This window comes from Tursiops truncatus, chromosome 4 (genome assembly GCF_011762595.2).
Source record: "Tursiops truncatus isolate mTurTru1 chromosome 4, mTurTru1.mat.Y, whole genome shotgun sequence".
Taxonomy (NCBI): Eukaryota; Metazoa; Chordata; class Mammalia; order Artiodactyla; family Delphinidae; genus Tursiops; species Tursiops truncatus.
In genome coordinates, this window is record NC_047037.1 from 96,259,220 (window position 1) to 96,283,593 (window position 24,374).

The window sequence follows — 24,374 nt, forward strand, 5'->3', positions numbered from 1 at the left end:
GGGAAAAGAGACCTCTGACAACTCCTCTTAAAGGAGGTTAAATATGCAATCAATTAAGATCAAAGAATGGGCAGCAGTTTCATTAGGTGCTCGTCTGGATACATAAGCTTGGAGAAAGGTGGTGAAACGGGTCCTTGATTTTATTTTCTCACTTGTGTTACACTTGAGTGACCCTGGAGCACACAGGCAGAACCAGCTACACGATTTGTACGGCCAAGAGCAAAATGAAAATGTGGGGTCCCTTGTTTACAAATTTCTGGGACTTCCACAACAGTGACAGTAGAGCATTAAACCAAGAATGAGGCCCTCCCATCTAAACTGGGCCCTGGAGATTGGTTCAAGATGGCGGAGTAGAAGGACGTGTGCTCACTCCCTCTTGTGAGGGCACCGGAATCACAACTAACTGCTGCACAATCGTCGATAGGAAGACACTGGAACTCACCAAAACAGATACCCCACATCCAAAGACAAAGGAGAAGCCACAATGAGACGGCAGGAGGGGCGCAATCACAATAAAATCAAATCCCATAACTGCTGGGTGGGTGACTCACAAACTGGAGAACACTTATAACACAGAACCCACTGGAGTGAAGGTTCTGAGCCCCACATCAGGCCTCCCAACCTGGGGTCCGGCAGTGGGAGGAGGAATTCCTAGAGAATCAGACTTTGAAGTCTAGTGGTATTTGACTGCAGGACTTCGACAGGACTGCGGGAAACAGAGATTCCGCTCTTGGAGGGCACACACAAACTACTGTGCACAGGACCCAGGGGGAGGAGCACTGACCCCATAGGAGGCTGAACCAGACCTACCTGCTAGTGTTGGAGGGTCTCCTACAGAGGTGGGGGGTGGCTGTGGCTCACTGTGGGGACAAGGACACTGGCAGCAGAAGTTCTGGGAAGTACTCCTTGGTGTGGGCTCTCCCAGAGTCCACCATTAGCTCCACCAAAGAGCCAGCTAGGATCCAGTGTTGGGTCGCCTCAGGCCAAACAAACAACAGGGAGGGAACCCAGCCCCACCTATAAGCAGACAAGCGGATTAACATTTTACTGAGCTCTGCTCTCATAGCAACATCCAGCTCTACCCACCACCAGTCCCTCCCATCAGGAAACGTGCACAAACCTGTTAGATAGCATCATCCACCACAGGGCAGACAGCAGAAGCAAGAAGAACTACAATCCTGCAGCCTGTGGAACAAAAGCCACATTCACAGAAAGATAGACAAGATGAAAAGGCAGAGGCCTACGTACCAGATGAAGGAACAAAATAAAACCCCCAAAAGACAACTAAATGAAGTAGTGATAGGCAACCTTCCAGAAAAAGAATTCAGAATAATGATAGTGAAGATGATCCAGGACCTTCGAAAAAGAATGGAGGCAAAGATCGAAAAGATACAAGAAATGTTTAACAAAGACCTATAAGAATTAAAGAACAAACACCTAGAAGAATTAAAGAACAAACAAACAGAAATGAACAATACAATAGCTGAAATGAAAAATACACTACAAGAAATCAGTAGCAGAATAACTGAGGCAGAAGAACAGATAGATAAGTAACCTGGAAGACAGAAAGGTGGAATTCACTGCTGTGGAACAGAATAAAGAAAAAAGAATGAAAAGAAATGAAGACAGCCTAAGAGACCTCTGGGGCAACATTAAACACAACAACATTTGCATTATAAGGGGCCCAGAGGAGAAGAGAGAGAGAGAAAGGACCTGAGAAAATATTTGAAGAGATTATAGTCGAAAACTTCCCTAACATGGGAAAGGAAATAGCCACCCAAGTCCAGGAAGCACAGAGTCCCAGGCAGGATAAACCCAAGGAGAAACACGCCGAGACACATAGTAATCAAATTGGCAAAAATTAAAGACAAAGAAAAATTATCGAAAGCAACAAGGGAAAAATGACAAATAACATACAAGGGAACTCCTATAAGGTTAACAGCTGATTTCTCAGCAGAAAGTCTACAAGACAAAAGGGAGTGGCATGATATGTATAAAGTGATTAAAGGGAAGAACCGACAACCAAGATTACTCTACCTGGCAAGGATATCATTCAGATTCAATGGAGAAATCAAAAGCTTTATAGACCAGCAGAAGCTAAGAGAATACAGCACCACCAAACCAGCTCTACAACAAATGCTAAAGGAACTTCTCTAAGTGGGAAACACAAGAGAAGAAAAGGACCTACAAAAACAAACCCAAAACAACTAAGAAAATGGTAATAGGAACATACATATCAATAATTACCTTAAACATGAATGGATTAAATTCTCCAACCAAAAGACACAGGTCCAATGAATGGATAAAAAAACAGGACCCATATATACGCTGTCTACAAGAGACCCACTTCCTACCAAGGGACACTACAGACTGAGAGTGAGGGGATGGAAAAATATATTCCATGCAAATGGAAATCAAAAGAAGGCTGGAGTAGCAATACTCACATCAGATAAAATAGACTTTAAAATAAAGAATGTTACAAGAGACAAGGAAGGACACCACATAATGATCAAGGGATCAATCCAAGAAGAAGATATAAGAATTATAAATATATGTGCACCCAACATAGGAGCACTTCAATACATAAGGCAACTGCTAACAGCTATAAAAGAAGAAATCAACAGTAACACAAAAAAAGTGGGGGACTTTAACACCGCACTTACACCAATGGACAGATCGTCCAAACAGAAAATTAATAAGGAAACACAAACTTTAAATAACACAATAGACCAGATAGATTTAATTGATATTTATAGGACATTCCATCCAAAAACAGCACATTACTGTTTTCTTCTCAAGTGTACATGGAATATTCTTCTCAAGTGTACACGGAACATTCTCCAGGATACATCACATCTTGGGTCACAAATCAAGCCTCAGTAAATTTAAGATAATTGAAATCATATCAAGCATCTTTTCTGACCACAACGCTATAAGATTAGAAATCAATTACAGGGGAGAAAACGTAAAATACACAAACACATGGAGGCTAAATAATACTTTACTAAATAACCAAGAGATCACTGCAGAAATCAAAGAAGAAACCAAAAAATACCTAGAGACAAATTACAATGAAAACACGATGATCCAAAACCTATGGGATGCAGCAAAAGCAGTTCTAAGAGGGAAGTTTATAGCAATACAAGCCTACCTCAAGAAACAAGAAAAATCTCTATTAAACAATCTAACCTTACACCTAAAGCAACTAGAGAAAGAAGAACAAACAAAACCCAAAGTTAGTAGAAGGAAAGAAATCATAAAGATCAGAGCAGAAATAAATGAAATAGAAACAAAGAAAACAATAGCAAAGATCAATGAAACTAAAAGCTGGTTCTTTGAGAAGATAACCAAAATTGATAAACCATTAGCCACACTCATCAAGAAAAAGAGGGAGAGGGCTCAAATCAATAAGATTAGAAATGAAAAGAGAAGTTACAACAGACACCGCTGAAATACAAAGCATCCTAAGAGGTTACTACAAGCAACTCTATGCCAATAAAATGGACAACGTGGAAGAAATGGACAAATTCTTAGAAAAGTATAACCTTCCAAGAATGACCAGAAAGAAATAGAAAATATGAACAGACCAATCACAAGTAATGAAACTGAAACTGTGATTAAAAATTTTCCAACAAACAAAAGTCTAGGACCAGATGGCTTCACGGGTGAATTCTATCAAACATTTAGAGAAGAGCTAACACCTATCCTTCTCAAACTCTTCCAAAAAATTGCAGAGGAAGCAACACTCCCAAACTCATTCTATGAGGTCACCATCATCCTGATACCAAAATCAGACAAAGATACTACACAGAAAGAAAATGACAGACCAATATCCCTGATGAATATAGATGCAAAAATCCTCAACAAGATACTAGCAAACAATCTAACAACACATTAAAAGAATCATACATCATGATCAATTGGGGTTATCCCAGGGAGGCAAGGATTCTTCAGTATATACAAATCAATCAATGTGATACACCATATTAACAAACTGAACAATAAAATCCATATGATCATCTCAATAGATGCAGAAAAAGCTTTTGACAAAATTCCACACCATTTATGACAAAAACCCTCCAGGAAGTGAGAATAGAGGGAACCTATCTCAACATAATAAAGGCCATATATGACAAACCCACAGCAAACATCATTCTCAATGGTGAGAAACTGAAGCCATTTCCTCTAAGATCATGAAAAAGAAAAGGATGTCAACTCTCGCCACTATTATTCAACATAGTTTTGTAAGTCCTAGCCACAGCAATCAGGGAAGAAAAAGAAATAAAAGGAATTCAAATTGGAAAAGAAGAAGTAAAACTGTCACTGTTTGCAGATGACGTGATACTATACTTAGAGAATCCTAAAGATGCCACCAGAAAACTACAAGAGCTAATCAATGAATTTGGTAAAGTAGCAGGATACAAAATTAATGCACAGAACTCTCTTGCATTACTATACACTAATGATGAAAAATCTGAAAGAAATTAAGGAAACACTCCCATTTACCACTGCAACAAAAAGAATCAAATACTAGGGAGACAAAAGACATGTATGCAGAAAACTATAAGATACTGATGAAATAAATTAAAGATGATACAAATAGATGGAGAGATATACCACGTTCTTGGATTGGAAGAATCAATATTGTGAAAATGACTATACTACCCAAAGAAATCTACAGATTCAATGCAATCCCTATCAAATTACCAATGGCATTTTTTACAGAACTAGAACAAAAACTCTTAAAATTTGTATGGAGACACAAAAGACCTTGAATAGCCAAAGCAGTCTTGAGGGAAAGAAACGGAGCTGGGGGAATCAGACTCCCTGACTTCAGACTGTACTACAAAGCTACAGTAATCAAGACAATATGGTACTGGCACAAAAACAGAAAGATAGATCAATGGAACAGGATAGAAAGCCTAGAGATAAACCCACACACCTATGGTCAACTAATCTATGACAAAGGAGGCAAAGATATACAATGGAGAAAAGACAGTCTCTTCAATAAGTTGTGCTGGGAAAACAGGACAGCTACATGTAGAAGAATGAAAGTAGAACACTTCCTAACACCATACACAAAAATAAACTCAAAATGGATTAGAGACCTAAATGTTAAGACTGGACACTATAAAACTCTTAGAGGAAAACATAGGAAGAACACTCTTTGACATAAATCACAGCAAGATCTTTTTTGATCCACCTCCTAGAGTAACGGAAATAAAAACAAAAATAAACAAATGGGATCTAATGTAACTTAAAAGGTTTTGCACAGCAAAGGAAAATACAAACAAGACGAAAAGACAACTTTCAGAATGGGGCCGGGGGAGAAAATATTTGCAAATGAATCAACGAACAAAGGATTAATTTCCAAAATATATAAACAGCTCATGCAGCTCAATATGAAAAAACAAACAACCCAATCAAAAACTGGGTAGAAGACCTAAATAGACATTTCTCCAAAGAAGACATACAGATGGCCAAGAAGCACATGAAAAGCTGCTCAACATCACTAATTATTAGAGAAATGCAAATCAAAACTACAATGAGGTATCACCTCATACGAGTCAGAATGGACATCATCAGAAAATCTACAAACAATAAATGCTGGAGAGGGTGTGGAGAAAAGGGAACCCTCTTGCACTGTTGGTGGGAATGTAAATTGATACAGCCACTATGGAGAACAGTATGGAGGTTCCTTAAAAACTAAAAATAGAATTACCATATGCCCCAGCAATTCCACTACTGGGCATATACTCAGAGAAAACCATAATTCAAAAAGACGCATGCACCCCAATGTTCATTTCAGCCGGGTCATGGAAGCAACCTAAATGCCCATCGACAGACAAATGGATAAAGAAGACGTGGTACATATATACGATGGAATATTACTCAGCCGTAAAGAGGAACAAAATTGGGTCATTTGTAGAGACGTGGATGGATCTAGAGACTGTCATACAGAGTGAAGTAAGTCGGAAAGAGAAATACAAATATCGAATATTAACGCATCTATGTGGAACCTAGAAAAATGGTACAGATGAACCGGTTTGCAGGGCAGAAATAGAGACACAGATGTAGAGAACAAACGTATGGACACTAAGGGGGGAAAGTGGCAGGGGGAGGGGTGGTGGTGGGATGAATTGGGAGATTGGGATTGACATATATACACTAATATGTATAAAATGGATAACTAATAAGAACCTGCTCTATAAAAAAATAAATTAAATAAAATTCAAAAAAATAAAACTGGGCCCTGTGCAATTATACAAGGCACAACCATGAAGCTGACCCTGAGATAAAGAATTTGTCTTCTGGTTGTTGAGAGACCTGTAGGGAAGCTATAGTGGAATTAGACGCTCTTGGGCATCATTCATCCTGGGCAGAATGCCCTGGAAAGCTCTATGACTCTACGAAGGGTCACTTTATTCTAGTATCACTTGGAGAGAAGAGTAATTCCTGCCATCTGATAAAGTCCTGAACTGGACTTCCACAAACGTGTCTGTTCCCCTGGGAGATTAAAAAGCTTTCTGCCCCTGAGACTAAATAGACATTTCTCCAAAGAAGATATTCAGATGGCCAATAGGCACACGAAAAGATGCTCAACATCACTAATTATTAGAGAAATGCAAATCAAAACTACAATGAAGTACCACCTCATACTGGCCAGAATGGCCATCATTAAAAAGTCTACAAATAACTAATGCTGGAGAGGATATGAAGAAAAGGGAACCCTGCTACATTGTTGATGGGAATGTAAATTGGTGCAGCCACTATGGAGAACGGTATGAAGCTTCCGTAAAAAACTAAAAACAGAGTTACCACATGATCCTGCAATCCCATCCTGAGCATATATCTGGAAAAACCTATAGTTCAACAGGATACATGTACTCCAATGTTCATAGCAGCACTTTTTACAATAGCTAAGTCACAGAAGCAGCCTAAATGTCCATCAACAGACGAATGGATAAAGAAGATGTGGTATATATACACAATGGAATACTACTCAGCCATAAAAAAGAATGAAATAATGCCATTTGCCGCAACATGGGTGGACCTAGAAATTATCATACTAAAAGAAATGTCAGAAAAAGAAAGGTAAGTACCATATGATATTACTTATATGTGGAATCTAAAATATGACACAAACAAACTTATTTACAAAACAGAAACAGACTCACAGACATAGAAAACAAACTTATGGTTACCAAAGGGAAAAGGGAGAGGAGGGATAAATTAGGAATTGGGAATTAGCAGATACCAACTACAAACTACTATATATAAAATAGATAAACAGCAAGGTCCTACTGTATAGGTATACAGAGATAGAGATATACCTGTATAGGTGTGTGTGTGTGTGTGTGTGTGTATGTATATATGTGTATATATATATATATATATATATATGGAATATATATATATATATGGAATATATATATATAAAAATAACTGAATCACTTTGCTGTACACCAGAAACTAACACAACATTGTAAATCAACTTTACTTCAATTTAAAAAAAAAGAAAGCTTTCTGCCCCTATAATTGGTATTTACTTATTTAAGATTGACTGGGCCCCAGTTAACCTAACCAACTGGATTGATCTGGAAAAATTGATCTTGCAGGGGTGGACCCAGTAAGAAATCTGAGTGCTTGGTGGCAAAAGATTTTCAGTAATTTTGGTTAAAGAAGAGATCTCTCTACCCTAACAAGTTGGAAGAGAATTCTTTGGTCATCAGCTTGGAAATGGTTGGATTTTATAAGAACTAGTTACAAAAAATATGACTCAACCATATGACTAAGGGCAGTAAATTAGTCTTCAAGCAGATTTCCAACAAAGGTTTTTAGAAGATTGGCTCAGTTGCTTCTTTTTTCTCTTTCTGCTTAACTGGCCTTCCCTCTTCATGTTGTTCAGGCCCTCAGTGGAATAATCATCAGGTTCTCCCCTTTCCATCTACCACCACCACCACACCCAATCAAAATCCACTCATCCTGTGAACCAAATTGCCCCTCTAATAAATTAATTTTAGAAATGTGGTTAATGATGAGATGGACTAGAGGTGGAAGTGAGCCCAAAGGAAGGCCAGTGGAGAAGCTCATTTAAACCAGAGTCTTTCTGCCAAGGATGCCACTGCTTTCTCCAATCACTAGTCTAATGGTCCTTTCTATAAGAGTAAGATGCTCAGTGATGTAAGCTAACTTCCTTATCATTTCTCCAATGACTTAGAACACCAGGAAAAAATAATCATTCACCTTTATTCTTGCTTTTTTATTCAACATAGACTCAGAATTGTCCCTGATGGATTGCTTCTCAAATCATACCCACAGGAAAAAGACAAAAAGATGGACTTTGGTTTGGAGATGGTGAAGGAGAAGATACTTCTCAATATCATTTGTTAACTAAAACATGGAAAAATAAAGTGATGATGTGCCAAACAATGAAGGAGAGATGATACTCCTGCAGCTTTTCATGAAATTTTACTTTCTCAGGCCTAAGTTCCCTCATTAACAATACTCCATCCCCAAGTCTGGCCATGTGCTTCATGATTCAGCACCATCAGTGACTGATACTGCACCAAAAGGAAAATCCAGAGGCTTCACTGTGCTCAGTGTAAGAGTCAACACTGTCTTCCATAAAACGTAGGACCACTGTACTGTCTGAGTATAGGAGCGGGTGTGTTTTCATGACAGGCCAAACCTTTCGTTTTCACAAGAACTGGTTTCATGCCAGTGTCAGGATACTTCAAAATCCAAACATCCCCTCAGTTGACCTTTCTCCATTTCTAAGTTTTTAAAAGCTCCTTTCAAGACAGGAAAAAAAAATGGGTTGTCTTCATTTCAAAAAATAATCTTGAAGAAGGACCTCTAGAGTGGCATGTAAATTAGATTTCCAATCCAAAAAATAAGATCCACAGAAAAGAGGAGGGAAAATATCTCACCATAGCCTCTTCTGAATCCTGTGCAATTTCTGGGAAAATGAGGTTCAGGAGAAAGTTGCCGACAGAAGGGCCATCGTGGGTTTGGGGGGAAGAGGCATGAGAGGAGAGGGCAGAGACAAAAGTGGGGAGATGGAAGCAGGACTGAGACTGAAGCAAAGTCAGAGGCTCCTGCCCCCTTCAAGGGTTTCCCATTGTCAAGCTGATTCTCTTCTCATGGAAAAATAAACTTCCATCTGAGAACCAATCAGAATGTAACTGCTTTTCAGGGCTCAGTTGTTTCATCCACTCATTCCACCCTCTCTGACTCATTAGCACACAAGCAGAAATAATTAAAAATAATGCCAAAACAAAACCAGCGCCGCCTACCACAATTAACAATTGTTAAATTGTATCTAGCTTTTCTGTGCATTTCTCTCCAGAAATCATAACCTTTGTCCTTGATTGCATCTTCCTGGTGGGCTGAAAGTCCCAGATACATGCAGGAATACAGAATGTGGTCCTAAGCTCATCAGGTAAAGGCAGAAAGCCTCAACCATACTCTTTTTTTTTTTTTTTAAGATTTATTTACTTTATTTTTTTTTTTGGCTGCGTCAGGTCTTAGTTGCGGCATGTGGGATCTTCATTGAGGTATGCAGGATCTTTTGCTGTGGTGTGCGGGCTTCTCTCTAGTTGTGGTAGCAGGTTTTGTCTTCTCTAGCTGTGGTGCACAAGCTCCAGGGCCGATGGGCTCTGTAGCTGTGGCACTCGGGTTCCAGAGCTCATGGGCTCTGTAGTCTGCAGTACACAGGCTCAGCAGTTGTGGGGCGCAGGCTTAGCTGCCCCGCGGCATGTGGGATCTTAGTTCCCCGACCAGAGATCGAACCCGCATCCCCTGCATTGTAAGGCGGATTCTTTACCACTGGACCACCAGGGAAGTCCCATCACCCATGCTCTCTTAATCTCTTTCATACCTATTTCTCTCACTGGAAAACACCAGAGAGGAACAGAACCTCCTCCAATCAATACTGATTTGAAGGAAATGAAAGTGATAAACTTATTCCATCTACCATCTAGCACTGCTGCTGTTGTTGTTATTATTATCATTATTGAATACTGCAAGTGAATCGTTTCTGCCCCAAGAACTATCATGGTGACCATGAGAATACTGACCAGTATGCATCCCTGCACCCCAGCTGCAGTAACCCAATCCATAGTACAGTCGACATTAGGAATAAAAGTAAAGTTTTTGAAAACCTCTGATCAAAAGCCTCTTTTCTAGGTGAAAACGTGACTTCTAAGACCTCTGCTTTAAAAGACAAACTGGGGGGCTTCCCTGGTGGTGCAGTGGTTGAGAATCTGCCTGCCAATGCGGGGGACACGGGTTCGAGCCCTGGTCTGGGAGGATCCCACATGCCACGGAGCGGCTGGACCCGTGAGCCACAACTGCTGAGCCTGCGCATCTGGAACCTGTGCTCCACAACGGGAGAGGCCGCGACAGTGAGAGGCCCGTGTAAAAAATATATAACTAAATAAAAATTTTAAAAGACAAACTGACTTGGGACTTCCCTGGTGGTCCAGTGGTTGGGACTTCACCTTCCAATGCAGGGGGTGTGGGTTCAATCCTTGGTCGGGGAGCTAAGGTCCCACATGCCTTGCAGCCAAAAAACCCAAACAAAACACAGAAGCAATACGGTAACAAATTCAATAAAGACTTTAAAAATGGTCCACGTCAAAAAAAATCTAAAAAAGACAAACTGACTTCCAATTTTTTCAAAGACTGACCATTTAGTCCCAATCCTTCAAAGAAAGTAACATTTCCATCAAATGAGAGTAATGGTATCTTGTTGTCATCTTCAAGTAGGAGCTTTCCTACAAATTGATCTGAGATACAACATTTTAAGAAACATATACTTTTCCAGCATCCAAGAGATTTATAAGTTGTATGAAGAAAAGCCATATATCAGCACCGGCAGAATGGGAGAGGATTGCAAGGTGCTTAGCACCAGCCAAACTGAAGAAAACTTGTTTTTTCAAGCAGCAAAGCATCTAAGAAGAAATATCCAGAAGATATGGTGTCAGGCTGAACTTCAGGGCAGTGATGAATCAGAGAAACACACCTGGTGACCAAATTTAAAACTATCTAATTCTCAGAGGGGAATAGACAGCCCAGGTTCAAAGCTTGGAGCTCATTTATGGACCCCCAGAGCATTAAGCTCATGCATGACCCCAGAGTAACCGCTCTGATCCAACCTCAAACTGCTGGTGGTGAAGTAGAGGTCTGAATCTTCAGCCTTGCTCACAGTCCTAACACGACATTGGTGACTTCAATCCCTGTAGACTCCTGTTGAATTTCAAAGGCTTCTGGTTCTAGACCCTGGCTTAACCCACCCCTCAGACCTGTCAGCAGATCTTGGCCTCCCTGGTTTGGCCCTTACTGCTCTCTAAGGCATTTGATTCCGAGTCATCCATTGGCCTCAGAGAATTAGCCCCACCTCGCCCTCCATTCATTGTCCCCTACTCCCAGCTCCAACCCTTGGGACGGATACATGATGCACTTGGCTATTTACCTTACCATAATCCAATGAGGAAGCTGGAGTTATCAAACACAGGGAAAGTATTTCAAAAAAACAATAATAGACATCAAAGAGGAACTGCTATGTCAGAAGCCAAGGTAAATATCAACACAGACCATGGTTTGGCAGACTCCGGCTTGTTATGTACAAAATGTTACTCTGAAGGCCTCGACTATTTGACCTTTTAATGGTACAAAAATGTGTATGGAAATACACCTCTAGGACAGTCAAGGACAGTGTATTTCCATTTGAAACACAACTGCTTTACTTTTTTTTTTTTTTTTTTTTTTGCGGTACGTGGGCCTCTCACTGTTGTGGCCTCTCCCGCTGCGGAGAACAGGCTCCGGACGCGCAGGCTCAGTGGCCATGGCTCACGGTCCCAGCCGTTCCGCGGCATGTGGGACCTTCCCGGACCGGGGCAAGAACCCGTGTCCCCTGCATCGGCAGGCGGACTCTCAACCACTGCGCCACCAGGGAAGCCCGGGTATTGCTTTTTTATGATTTGTTAGGCACGTCTGGAGCAGTGCTCAGTGTAGGGTTAATTATTCCCCATTACTGAGGCCAGACCTTCCTGAATGTTCTGCCCAATACTTCGTGAACTATGAGTTTTCCAGTCTGGTTGGAGGGAATAAGCAATATCCCCGGACTTCTGTGAGTGCAGGGCACTGCTCTCCACCCCCTCCCTGTCCCCTCCCCCATCTTTGCACCCCTTCCCCCTTCCCCCTTCCCTCCAGCCTCCTGCAGTTGCCTCATTTGCTCTGATGAATCTTTGAGGGGCCTTTCTGCAGATCTCCAGTGCCCTCTCTCTGTGCAGCTCTCTTGGTTCTAGAGCTCTGTCCTGAGAACTCCAGCCACCTTGGTTTCCCTGGGCTCTTAGCATCACCTCCTCAACTCAGGGAGTACGAGTTCCACCTGCGGCTCAGCCTGGAACCTCTATCTGGCAGCCAGCTGGAGCAGTCCAAGCACTCACCTCTTTTTTTTTTTTTTAACATCTTTATTGGAGTATAATTGCTTTACAATGGTGTGTTAGTTTCTGCTGTATAACAAAGTGCATCAGTTATACATATACATATGTCCCCATATCTCTTCCCTCTTGTGTCTCCCTCCCTCCCACATCCCACACCTCTAGGTGGTCACAAAGCACAGAGCTGATCTCCCTGTGCTATGCTGCTGCTTCCCACTAGCTATCGGTTCATTCTCAAGCCCTCACCTCTTTTGTTTGTGATTTCTTGGGGATCGTTGCCTTCCCACTGCCTGATGGCCAGCGTTTCAAAAACCGTATATTGTTTCATATATTTTATCTGATATTATTTCAGGTTATTTCAGGCAAAAGAATAAATCTGGCCCTGTTACTCTATCTTGGGCAAAAACAGAACTTCTTTAAAATTCAGTCAACTTAGCACTAAATACCAGTATTACACAGAAAAGATACTATCAATACTTTAACCCGTGTTTTTCAAAATAAGGTCCTTGAGCCGCCTGCCTGAGAATCTCCTGGGATGCTTGATAAAATGAATATTCCTACTTCACATCCCCAGATCTACTGAATATAAAAATTTCTTGCCGCTAAAATCTGACAGTTGTTTTCATTACCAGGACAATTCATTAACAAAAGACAATAAAATTCCTCTTCTGAAAGTTGGGAAATCATTAGAATTGGCAATGGGTTAAAAAGGCATTGAAATGATAAAGCCTGAAACGATGTTCACACCAGCTTTTATAGCTTTCAGCTACAAAAGCATGCCCTGTATAAACCATGACTCTCCATGGCTACATGAGCAATTCTGGAGCTGCTTCCTACTCATTCATTGCAACAGTAGTGCTCCATTTGGAGACTAGAAAGCAATGGTGAGATGGGGAGAGAATCTTGACTGCCTCCACACAGAGGGCCTCTGGATGGCAAGTGTTCAGGGCCAAAGTCAAACCAACCAAGAAACTGTTTTGCCAGGATGTGTGCTTCCCCTCAGCTCACTGAATAAAGTCATGCTCCCCACCAATGAATTTTCATCAACAGTAACAACAATCACACTATCAATCTTTTATTCTCCAATCTCAAGAGCAATTGGAATGACCCCTGTACCATCCTGACCCATATCAGTCCCATTTTCTGAGGAAAGAAACAAACAGCCTAACACGCTTGTATAAGGTGTGAACAGAATACGGATATCATGAGGCTGAGTCTATCAGAGGAGCAGTAGGTTACATTACTCGAGCAGAGTTCCTCACAAATCTTCTCTGGGACTTGGTATTGGCCATCTCACTCATTTTGAAGCTAGTGGCAAAGTTCTCGCTCCTGGAGGAAGTGAGGGAAGCACCAGTGCAAGCTTGAGCTTGTAGACGAAAGAACAAAACAAAGCGTATCTCACATCTCAAATCATTATGTGTTCTCTACCTGAACCTACTTTTTTATCCAAAGTCTGACTACATTTCATTAGCATTGGGGGAAGAGTGGGCAAGGCGGAGATGGAGATGGGAGAATGTAGGCAGAGCCAGGTTACCTTTCAGCCCATGGTAAATATCTGGACTTTATGTTAAATGCAGTGGGAAGCCATTGCAGGGTTTAAGCAGGGGAATGATGGGGCCTTATGTGTATTTTTAAAGAATCATCCTGGTTGCTTTGTGGCACATCCTGGTTGTTTTACAGGGGGCAAGAGTGAAAGCAAGGAGAACCCTAGGACAATGCTAGTGAAGCCATAGTCTGTGGACCAACGCTAGTAAGCAAACTGTTCACCATCTGCAACAAGATAATCACGGAAACTGACAGTAAACGTTTAGAAACTTTAAAACATTTTAGAGTAATACGACATTGCTGCAACATCCAAATAGGAGTTTTTATATTTTTACAAAAATGTCAAGCTTCACTGGACCGAGGGAAAAAAATAAAACCAAAACCAAACTGATCCTTTACCACAGATAGTTTAATACACTGTGGCAGTAATTCAGGCCAGGGGTGATGGATGCCGGAACTAGGGTGTATCAGGCACAGAGGATACAAAGTGTTCAGCCTCCCAGGATTACAAAGGATGGTAAGAGGAATCTGGCAGATCAGAACAAGGAATCTGGTGCACACAGAAAGACCTCTACCTCTGCTGACCAGCACTAGACTCGACTACTCACCAACCCTCTGAGAAGTTGCCATCAACAGCAGTTGCTTCACTCCTGAGTGTATTACACATGGCATAAATGTTAAGTGTTCAGACACTGAAATGAGGTTATCCTATGTTTAAGTCCTGATTTCATCACTGTGTGATCTTGGAAGAGTTACTTAACCTCTCTGGGCCTCAGTTACCTCATCTATAAAATTGGAATAATAAGAGCCTCTATCCCATAAGGTGTCCATGAAGATAAAATGAGAAGAACCCTGAGAAGGGGCTGACACCTCATAAATGGTCACTCAGCCATTAGTTGTTTGTGTATTTTTCTGGGAAGAAAGAGCTTTAAAGCATGATGACGGTTACATAATCTCTATCCTCCGTGGAGCACAATAAAGTTCACAAAACCCTATCACATACAGTACTTCATGACTCCTCTCTTAGAAGTAGGGAGAGACAGGCCTGATTTTCTGATGAGGAAAATGAGGCTTAGTGTCCATACAGAGGTTCCGAACTTGCCCCAGGAGGATGAGGTATTGATTCATCCCTCTTCTCCCCACAGTGGAAACAACCTGTCCGAAAAGTCACACAAGCAGCAAGAAAAAAACCAAGATCACCGTGCTCTTCCACAGTCTGTCTTCATGCCCTTAGTGCATACAAACCGAAGGCAGAGCAGGAGGAGGAAAAGCAACACCAGAGATGGAGAAGCTGGGGTTCAGTTCTCCTTCCTGCCGGCTTAAAGGTAAGGAGCATCTAGGTCTCTGACCCCAGTTCCCCCATTCTTCCTCAACACAACTTTCTCTCTCCCCCTTATTACTCTCTCCTCCTCGGACCTTTATCCCCAAGGTTCAGCTATGACATGATTTTTGTGTGAGTATTTTTCATGATTTTCTTCTTCTTCACTAACATTTTTAATGGTATTGAATTTTCATTATTTATTAAACATACAGTGTCCCTAAAACTGTCCTAAATGTGCTCCTTACTACCATACCTCTCTCTATTTTGGCTTTTCCTCTCTTCCTTTAAGAGTTTTTGACAATCATTTGTCCGAATTATTCCTGGCTTACAGAGAGAGGAAGCAAGAATCAAATAATTGGAGAAAAACTCTCTGAGCTAAAGAAAGACTTGGGTCTTCAAATGGAAAGGACACATCAAGAGAAAACAGGATGTTAAAAAAAATTTTTTTAAGATCCATACCTAGACATATCAAAGTGAAATTCAGAACTTTATACTTTTTTAATTTAAAGTGTAAGGAAGTAATTTAATATAGGGCTACTTGGATATGAAGGATGCCATTTGAATTTTATGAGAGTAGTTATTAATCCCAATATTTTGATATTTTAATCTATTGTTTTGTCTGTAGAAGAATATTTTAGGAACTAATATATCTTTTTCTGAAGAAATAGTTACCCAAATTTCAAAAATCTCTTATATTTCACTTTGGTTTCTTTTTCTTCTATTAAATTTATGACAAATGAAATATAATACTTTTTACTGAAAATGTATTTGGTGGTAGACTCTGGGCCAGGGATAAACACAGTGTCTCTACACAAGAAACTGGGTCTATTTGGCCACCTAGTTGTTGACTCAAGTCAGAAAACAGAGTAAGTAGGATTTCAGGTCATTAGGAGGGAATTCAAATGCCTCCTAAACACCTAAGTTCCTACCAGGAAATGACACAGCCACGGGGGAATTCTGGCTCTGAAAAAAGTGAAGTTAATGGGAGCTCTACATAATTTGGTGAGAAAGAGTTCACCTTTCAGCTTAAAGAAGTGAGTTTTCATGGGAATGAGGCCACAAGGAACAGTGCAAGCAGTCTGATTTGAGAAGCTTAGCCCAATGCCACTCTTACTTTAAGTGGCTTGGTCTTCTATAGAAAAAGAACATTCTTTCATTTGAGCTTCACCTACTGTTCTCCATGACAAGATATGCCACAAAAATCTATACATCTCAGGTGACAGGTTGAGATTTGTATATTATACATGTATATGCTTATGTATGTGTGGAGCTAAAAAAAAAACAAAAAACAAGGGCAGAACAATGAATACAATATGGTCTCATTTATATTTTAAAATTATATTTACGTTTAGATCTATACCTGTGAGTGGATTCTTGGAGAAGGTCTAGAAGGATACAGGCCAAACTACTAACAAAGGTACCTCGGGGACAGTAGTGGGATGGGAAGAAAGCAGGTAAGAAAAGGGGAAAACATTAGTTTTGACTCTATACACTGTTTCAATTTTTTCAGCTCATATAGATTACTTTTTTAATTCTAAAGCCAAAAGAAATTAGAAGGGTTAGGAAAAAAGAAAGAAACAAAAAAAGAAAGAAGGAAAGAAAGAAAGAAAGAAAAAGAAAGAAAGAAAGGAAGGAAGGAAGAGAGAGAGAGAGGGAGGGAGGAAGGAAGAAAGGGAGGAAGGTGGAAAGAGAGGAAGGAAAGCTATCAGCAATCAATGCCCTTTAACCATAGGAAAAATCTTTCTTTCTTGTAGAGAGTAAAAGTTATCAGAAGTAGAAATTTTGAGTAATTCTATGAGGAAAAAATTAGCACTTTAGACATAGCTTTAAAAATAAGTGAAGAATGAATCAATATTTTAATACTATGTCTATATGTATTCTAATGGTGTTTATATAGAGAAGAGCATTATAATGATTAATAAGTGAATTGCTTAGATATCCACATACAAAACAATAAAGTCGGACCCTTACCTCCATCATGTACAAAAATTAATTCAAAATGTATCAAAGACCCAAACATCAGAACTAAAACTATAAATCTCTTAGAAGAAAACACAGAAGAAAATCTTCATGACACTTGATTTGGCAATGATTCTTGGATATGACACCAAAAGCACAGGCAACAAAAGAAAAAATATATTAATCGGACTACATCAAACGACGATACCAACAGAGTGAAAAGGCATCCCAGGGAATGGGAGAAAATATCTGCAAATCATATACCCAATAAATAGATAACATCAAGAATATATAAAGAACACCTACAACTCAATAAGAAAACAAAACCTGACTTAAAAATGAGCAAAGAACTTAAATAGACCTTTCTCCAAAGAAGATATACAAATGGTCAATAAGCACAGGAAAGGGTGCTCAACATCACTAATCAGAAACACAAATCAAAGACACAATAAGATATCACTTCATATCCATGAGGATGGCTGTTATTAAAAATAAAAACAAACAAACAAAAAAACCCAGAACAACAAGTGTTAGCAAGGATGTAGAGAAATCAGAATCCTTATGCATTGTTGATAAGAATATAAAATGGTGCAGGGCTTCCCTGGTGGCGCAGTGGTTAAGAATCCGCCTGCCAATGCAGGGGACACGGATTCGAGCCCTGGTCCAGGAAGATCCCACATGCCGCGGAGCAACTAAGCGGTGCGCCACAACTACTGAGCCTGCGCTATAGAGCCTGTGAGCCACAACTACTGAAGCCCGCGTACCTAGAGCCCGTGCTCCGCAACAAGAGAAGCCACGACAATGAGAAGCCCACACATCGCAACGAAGAGTAGCTCCCACTAGCCGCAACTAGAGAAAGCCCACGCACAGCAACAAAGACCCAACGCAGCCAAAAATAAATAAAATTTATTTTAAAAAATAAATAAAATTTATTTTAAAAAAATAAAATGGTGCAGCTACTGTGGAAAACAGTATGGCAGGTCCTCAAAAAATAAAAAATTGAATTACTTTATGATCCAGAAGTAATTCCACTTCTGGGTTTATACCCAAAATAATTGAAAGCAGGAACCCCAATAGATATTTCTACACCAATGTTCATAGCAGCATTATTCACAACAGGCAAAAGATGTAGTATTAGTCAGGGTTCTCCAGAGAAATATAACCAATAGGATATAGATATATAGGTAAATATATATGAAGAAAGAGAGAGAGAGATTTATCTCAGGAATTGGCTCACATGACTGTGGAGGCTGGTAAATCCAAAAGCTTCAGGATAAGCTAACAAACTGGAAACCCAGGGAAGAGTTGCTGCTGCAGTTCAAGTCTTAAGGCAGTCTACTGGCAGAATTCCCTCTTCAAGGGAGACCAGTCTTGATCTGTGAAGGCCTTCAAATGACTGGATGAGACCCACCTACATTATGGAAGCTAATCTGCTTTACTCAAAGTCTACTAATCTAAATGTTAATTTCATCTAAAAATACCTTTACAAAAATATCTAGAATAATGTTTGACCAAATATCTGGATACTGTGGCCTAGACAAATTGACACAAAACGTTAACTTCACAGACGGAAATAACCCAAATGCCCATCAACGTTTTGTTTGGGATAAACAAAATGTGGTATATACAGACAATGGAAAATTATTCAGCCTTAAAAAGCAATGAAATTATGACACTTACTACAATATGGATGAACCTTGAAGACATTATGCTAAGTGAAACAAGCCAGTCATAAAAGGACAAATACTGTATAATTCCACTTATAAGAGGTAACTAGAGTAGTCAAATTCATAAACACAGAATACAGAACGGTTGTTCCCAGAGGGTGGGGGGAGGGGAGGGGAAGGTAACAGAGAGTTATTGTTTAATGAATACAGAGTTTCAGTTTGATGAAAAAGTTCTGGAGGGACTTCCCTGGTGGCACAGTGGTTAAGAATCCGCCTGCCAATGCAGGGGACATGGGTTCGAGCCCTGGTCCGGGAAGACCCCACATGCTGCGGAGCAACTAAGCCCGTACACCACAGCTACTGAGCCTGCGCTCTACAGCCCGCATGCCACAACTACTGAAGCCCACGTGTCTAGAGCCCGTGCTCCGCAACAAGAAAAGCCACCACAATGAGAAGCCCGCACACTGCAACGAAGAGTAGCCCCTGCTCGCCGCAACTAGGGAAAGCCCCCGCACAGCAACGAAGACCCAAGGCAGCCAAACTAATTAATTAATTTATTTATTTATTAAAAGTTCTGGTTGCACCATAATGTGAATGTACTTGATGTCACTGAACTATACACTTAGAAATGGTTATAATGCCAAATTTTATGTTATGTTTATTTTACCACAGTAAAAAAAAAATGAATTGCTTACATGTATAGGCTTTACTATGACGCAGACACCATGCTAAATGCCTTATATTGATTTTCTCATTTAATGCCTTTGATATTCCCATTTTATAAATAATAAAGCCTAGAGAAAGTGACTCGCTCAAGGCACACTAGTAAGAAGCAGATCTAGGGTTGAAACCCTTCATCTGACTCAAAAATCCATGTGCTCAGTCAGTGTGCTATACTGAAAAGAGTGACTACATTAAGGTAATGAGACAGAAAGCAAATTAAACTGTTTTTCAAGTAATATTTTAAAGTTAATTAAACATATTAAAAATTTTAAGAATGAATTCCCCCAAAAATATCGAATCCAGACTGGGTATGACTAATAATAAGACACCTAAAATAGTCCTACGTTAACCTTCACCATGAGACATTCCTATCCCCAAACCACAGCATCTCCAGAAATAAGACAAGAAACCAGGCTGCCCAAGAAATAGGAATAGAAAGTGTACCTGGCATCTGCCCATTCTTCCACAAGCCTTGGAACATTTCATAGTTTCTCTATTTTTTTTAAATAAAACTACTGTAGTTCCATTTATATTTTTAAATTATATTTACGTTTAGATCTATACCTGTGAGTAGATTCTTGGAGAAGGACTGGAAGGATACAGACCAAACTATTGGCAAAGATTACCTCTCGAGAAAGTAGTAAAATGGAAAGAAGGCAGGTAAATAAAGGGGAAACCATTACTTTTGACACATACACTCTGTTCCAGTTTCTCAAAGGATACAGTCATTCAACTGACATTACTGAATGTCTACCATAAGTCCAGGGTCTATGGTGGTTCTGTTCAATCAAGATGAAAAGACAGAATGATTATCTGTAATGAGCTCCATCTAATAAACAAGTAACACATCTCCTGTCTGCATGTGCAATGCATCCCATAGACAAGATTCATGTTGGTATTATAGTCCCTGCAGGGAATTTTTACCAACCCCACTCCTCCAAATGGTCCCTCCCCCTCCAGTGATTCTCCCTCCATGGACTTCTTGACTACCACCGCCACAAACAAGAAGAGCAGCCCTGCTGTATTACACCCAAGGCAGCATAGACTAGTGGTGAAGGCTTGGGCTCTGGAGTTACACCGTCTGGGTCTGCGTCTGTCATTTGTACAGTGTGACCTTGGGCAAGTTTCTTAATCTGCCCGTGCCTCTGTCACCTCAGCTAATAGGTACCAACCCTCACAGGATTACTGAGAGGCTATATGAGTTAAGGCAGGTAAAGCACTCAGAACAATGTCTGTCATATATTAAGTGTTCAGAAAATCCATTACTCATAGATGGATCAAATAGCCTTCTAGAAGCAACAGACTGTCCCAGGGAAAAGAAATAAAAGATCATCCAATGGAAGAGGGATCTTAGAGATCATTTTACAGATGATGGCACAGAGAGGGCCATAATGGCTCAATGTCTTGCCCAAGGACATGCAGGTGGTCCACGGCAGCATCAGGACCAGACTCAGGTTCTCTCTGACACAGCACAGTGCTCACGAGGAAGAGAAAGCAGAGCTCTCCAAACTGACTTGTCACTTAGGTGCATACTACAGGTCTCATCTACTTTAATACTTGTGCATCCTAAAGTTATAAGTATTAGCATGTGAATGCTCGATTCTCTGAGCAGCATGAAAAAGGGCTTTTTGGCACACACACTGTGTGTGTAGGGGTTGGGGAGGGGTGCAGGTGCAACAATCACATCCATGTCAAAGACTTTAGGGCATGACCTGTTTCTGAAATGTAGCCTCGGTAATAGTCCAGGATGCCAGACCACTTCAGTAGAGCTCCAAGACAGCCACTCACTCACAGAGTGAGTCCAAAAAGTGGAGCTGAGACTCACTGGTCAGTCCTGCAAGGCCCTGAGGTGGGGGTCACTGAAGCAGTGGAGCAGATCAGGAAGTGTATGCTGGGCAAGGGGGAGAAACTGAGAGATGGATCATTCCAGAAATACCTCCAACTATGTAACTGCTGCAAGTTCAGCTTGTGACCCCCTACCAATCTTACTTCCCAAGCCTCTCCTTCCCCACAGAGAGGCTCTCCATGCCACCCTCTCCTACCCCTCCCACTTTTCCAACCTTTCCACCTACTAAGCTCTCACAGATTATCCCACATCACAACCCAACATCCCCCCAGGAGAAATTCACACTTTTCAGCCTCAGTGCATTTTTGCCCATGCTTTCCCTTCCTCCTGGAGTGCCTGCCACCTTCTGTTCTATGATCCCTTTCCCCTCAACCAAAGCCATTTGGCAAAATCCTTTTCCAGAAATGCCAACCCTTTCTTGAAACCATCCTCTTTCCCAGAGGGAAAGATCCTCTTTCCCAGAGCCCTCTAGGTCTTTCTAAGGCACTTGATAAATTCCACCTCACTCCCCTCTCCAAACTCTCTCTCCTTTACAGCCATATACAATGCCCAATTAACAAGGGGTCTGCACTCAGTAAACACTAGTTGCTAGTGTAGAAGTCAAAATGCTGGCTGGGAAAACAAGTGCAGCACGGGAAGCCGAAAAGGACGGCAATGAAGAGTGTGCACAACAGCAAAGACTAACTCTGTGCCAGAACCAAGGGTTTAACGCGTGTTAACTCATCTAGTTTTCAAGACAATCCCATGAGATAGGTGCTATTATCGCCACGTACAAAGGAGGGAACTGAGGTATGATGGACTGAGTAACCTACCCAAGGTCAAACGGCAGGGTTTTAAATTGAACCAGGCCAGCTGGCTCTTGATACTGATTCTCTGCAACACTGTTCCTTCTAACCCTACATCCCTGAAAACCACTTCACCTCTTCCACTCACAGTGTGCAGTGCCTTTCTGAATCAAAAACACACTTTGCAACTTGCAATTATGGCACCTACTGCTTTCTAAGTCAAAAATTAAAGATCAATTCTGGCCACAGCTGCCACAAGAGTAAATAACATATGATAAAGTCTCAAATCTAAAACATTGCTTAAACAGAGACAATTAGAGATGTTTGGGATGGAATGGGCCTCTGGCCATTCACCTAGCTCAGTATTTGCCATCATTTCCATTTTAAAGTCCTGAAATATATACCAGAATTATGTGCAAGCACAAACATCTAACAGCACTCTGAATATTACTCTGATAGAATTATGGGGGTAATAATATAATTATAAGCTTACTGATGCACACAGTGGTCTATCACGTTTAGTACGGTTTTTTAACAATCATCAAGGAATTTGGGCCTACCACTAAGGACAGGAGAATATAGAAAAGACACTGAGCTACATTCACATGTAAGTGAAACAGTAATTACCTATATAATTCAGGATTTAAATAATTTAATATTAAATATTCCATTAAAGGAAGCAAAAGTTTTGTTAATTCTGAAAGCCTGATAACTTTTCAATCTTCTGATGAAACGGCGGGGGGGGACTTCCGTGGTAGTGCAGTGGTTAAGACCCCATGCTCCCAATGCAGGGGGCCTGGGTTCGATGCCTGCTCAGGGAACTAGATCCCACATGCATGCCATAACTAAGAGTTCCCATGCTGCAACTAAGGAGCCAGCCTCCTGAAACGAAGACCCAGCGCAACCAAATAAATAAATAAATACTTTAAGAAAAACAGGGAGGGGGGATGGATAAAAATTCCGGCTTTACAAATGTATACCTGTTCTCACAGAAAGAAAATAGAAAAATAAATGTATCAATAGATTCAACTTTGAAGCCAGGAGAGGCTTTTTACAGGATAACAGTTAAATTTCTGTTCCCAGAAAATTTTTAAATAGCATACAGATAACCCCAAAATTAAATTTAATTAAATTACATTAAAATGTTAGCAAAGCAGAAGAAAAGGAAACGAGGTTCTGTGCAGTTTGTGGCAGCAAGCGATATTTTTCTCTCCCTGATGAAAAGGCTTAGTGAGAACAGCAAAAAGACGCAGGGTAGAGATCACAGCGGGAGAAATAAGATATCCAGCACGTACCCAAAACTTACCCAACTCGATCTTACTCAACGCTATTTTTCCCACTTTGCCAGTTTTAAATCAGACAGCGGCTGGGCTTTTGCTGTTGCTGTTTCTGTCCTTTTGATCCCAGAGCCCCATGAAAGTTAAACTGTGTGTTGGATGGGATCTGGCCCCGTCTCGCATTAGGGCGAAAAAAGTTTTAAACTTGGATTCCTGGTTGCTTCTTTGGAAAAGTGAATAAATAAGTGGCTCAAAGGAGAGGACGTGGGGGACGTGCTCAGCTGACGTCGGGCCCGCGAAGGGGCCGCACAGTTCCTCAGCGCAGCTGTCCAGATGTGCCTCATCTGGTTCCCCGGCGGGGCACGAGCCTCGGCGGCCACGGCTAGCAGAAGCTCCAGCTCATTGGTCTCCGGGGCTCCTCGCTTGCCGCCTATTGGCCGGCCGGCCCGCCCGCCACTCCCTCGGTCCTTGGGCCCGCCCCCCGCCCGCCGGGCCAGCTCGCTCCATCCTCAAGAGGAACCTGGAAGTGCAGCCCGGGCGCTGATGTGGCACTCGGCGGCCGCTGCGGGCGTGGGAGGGGCCCGGCCGGAGAGAGGTCCTCCTCACCCAGGGCTTGCCCCTGTCCTGGCCCCTGTTATACCGATCCTTTCCGGCAGTTAGGCTGGTTTGTTTAAACAGGATGATTTCAATCTGTTCATGGGCTGAAATTAATGCGCGCCCCGCGCTGGCTTAAATCCCCAGCATTTCCGAGTTAAAGGGACTGGGGCTCAGGGATGCCCACGCCCCCAAAGGGCCTTCAGGC

The 24,374-nt window shown here is 41.2% G+C and overlaps 1 protein-coding gene across 2 annotated transcripts in view; it reads right to left on the reverse strand.

Moving 5' to 3' along the window:
- Positions 1 to 23,894, reverse strand: part of TMEM45A (transmembrane protein 45A) — a 101,552-nt gene extending 77,658 nt beyond the window's left edge. The window contains exons 1-2 of one of the 2 annotated variants that reach the window (XM_073804334.1): positions 23,602 to 23,894; positions 811 to 1,017 (exon numbers count right to left, since the gene is read on the reverse strand). The gene's annotated coding sequence lies outside the window, so the exon portion shown is untranslated. The remainder of the gene's footprint in view (positions 1 to 810; positions 1,018 to 23,601) is intronic. The other variant, XM_033855896.2, reaches the window with a different exon arrangement.
- Positions 23,895 to 24,374: the final 480 nt, after the last annotated feature.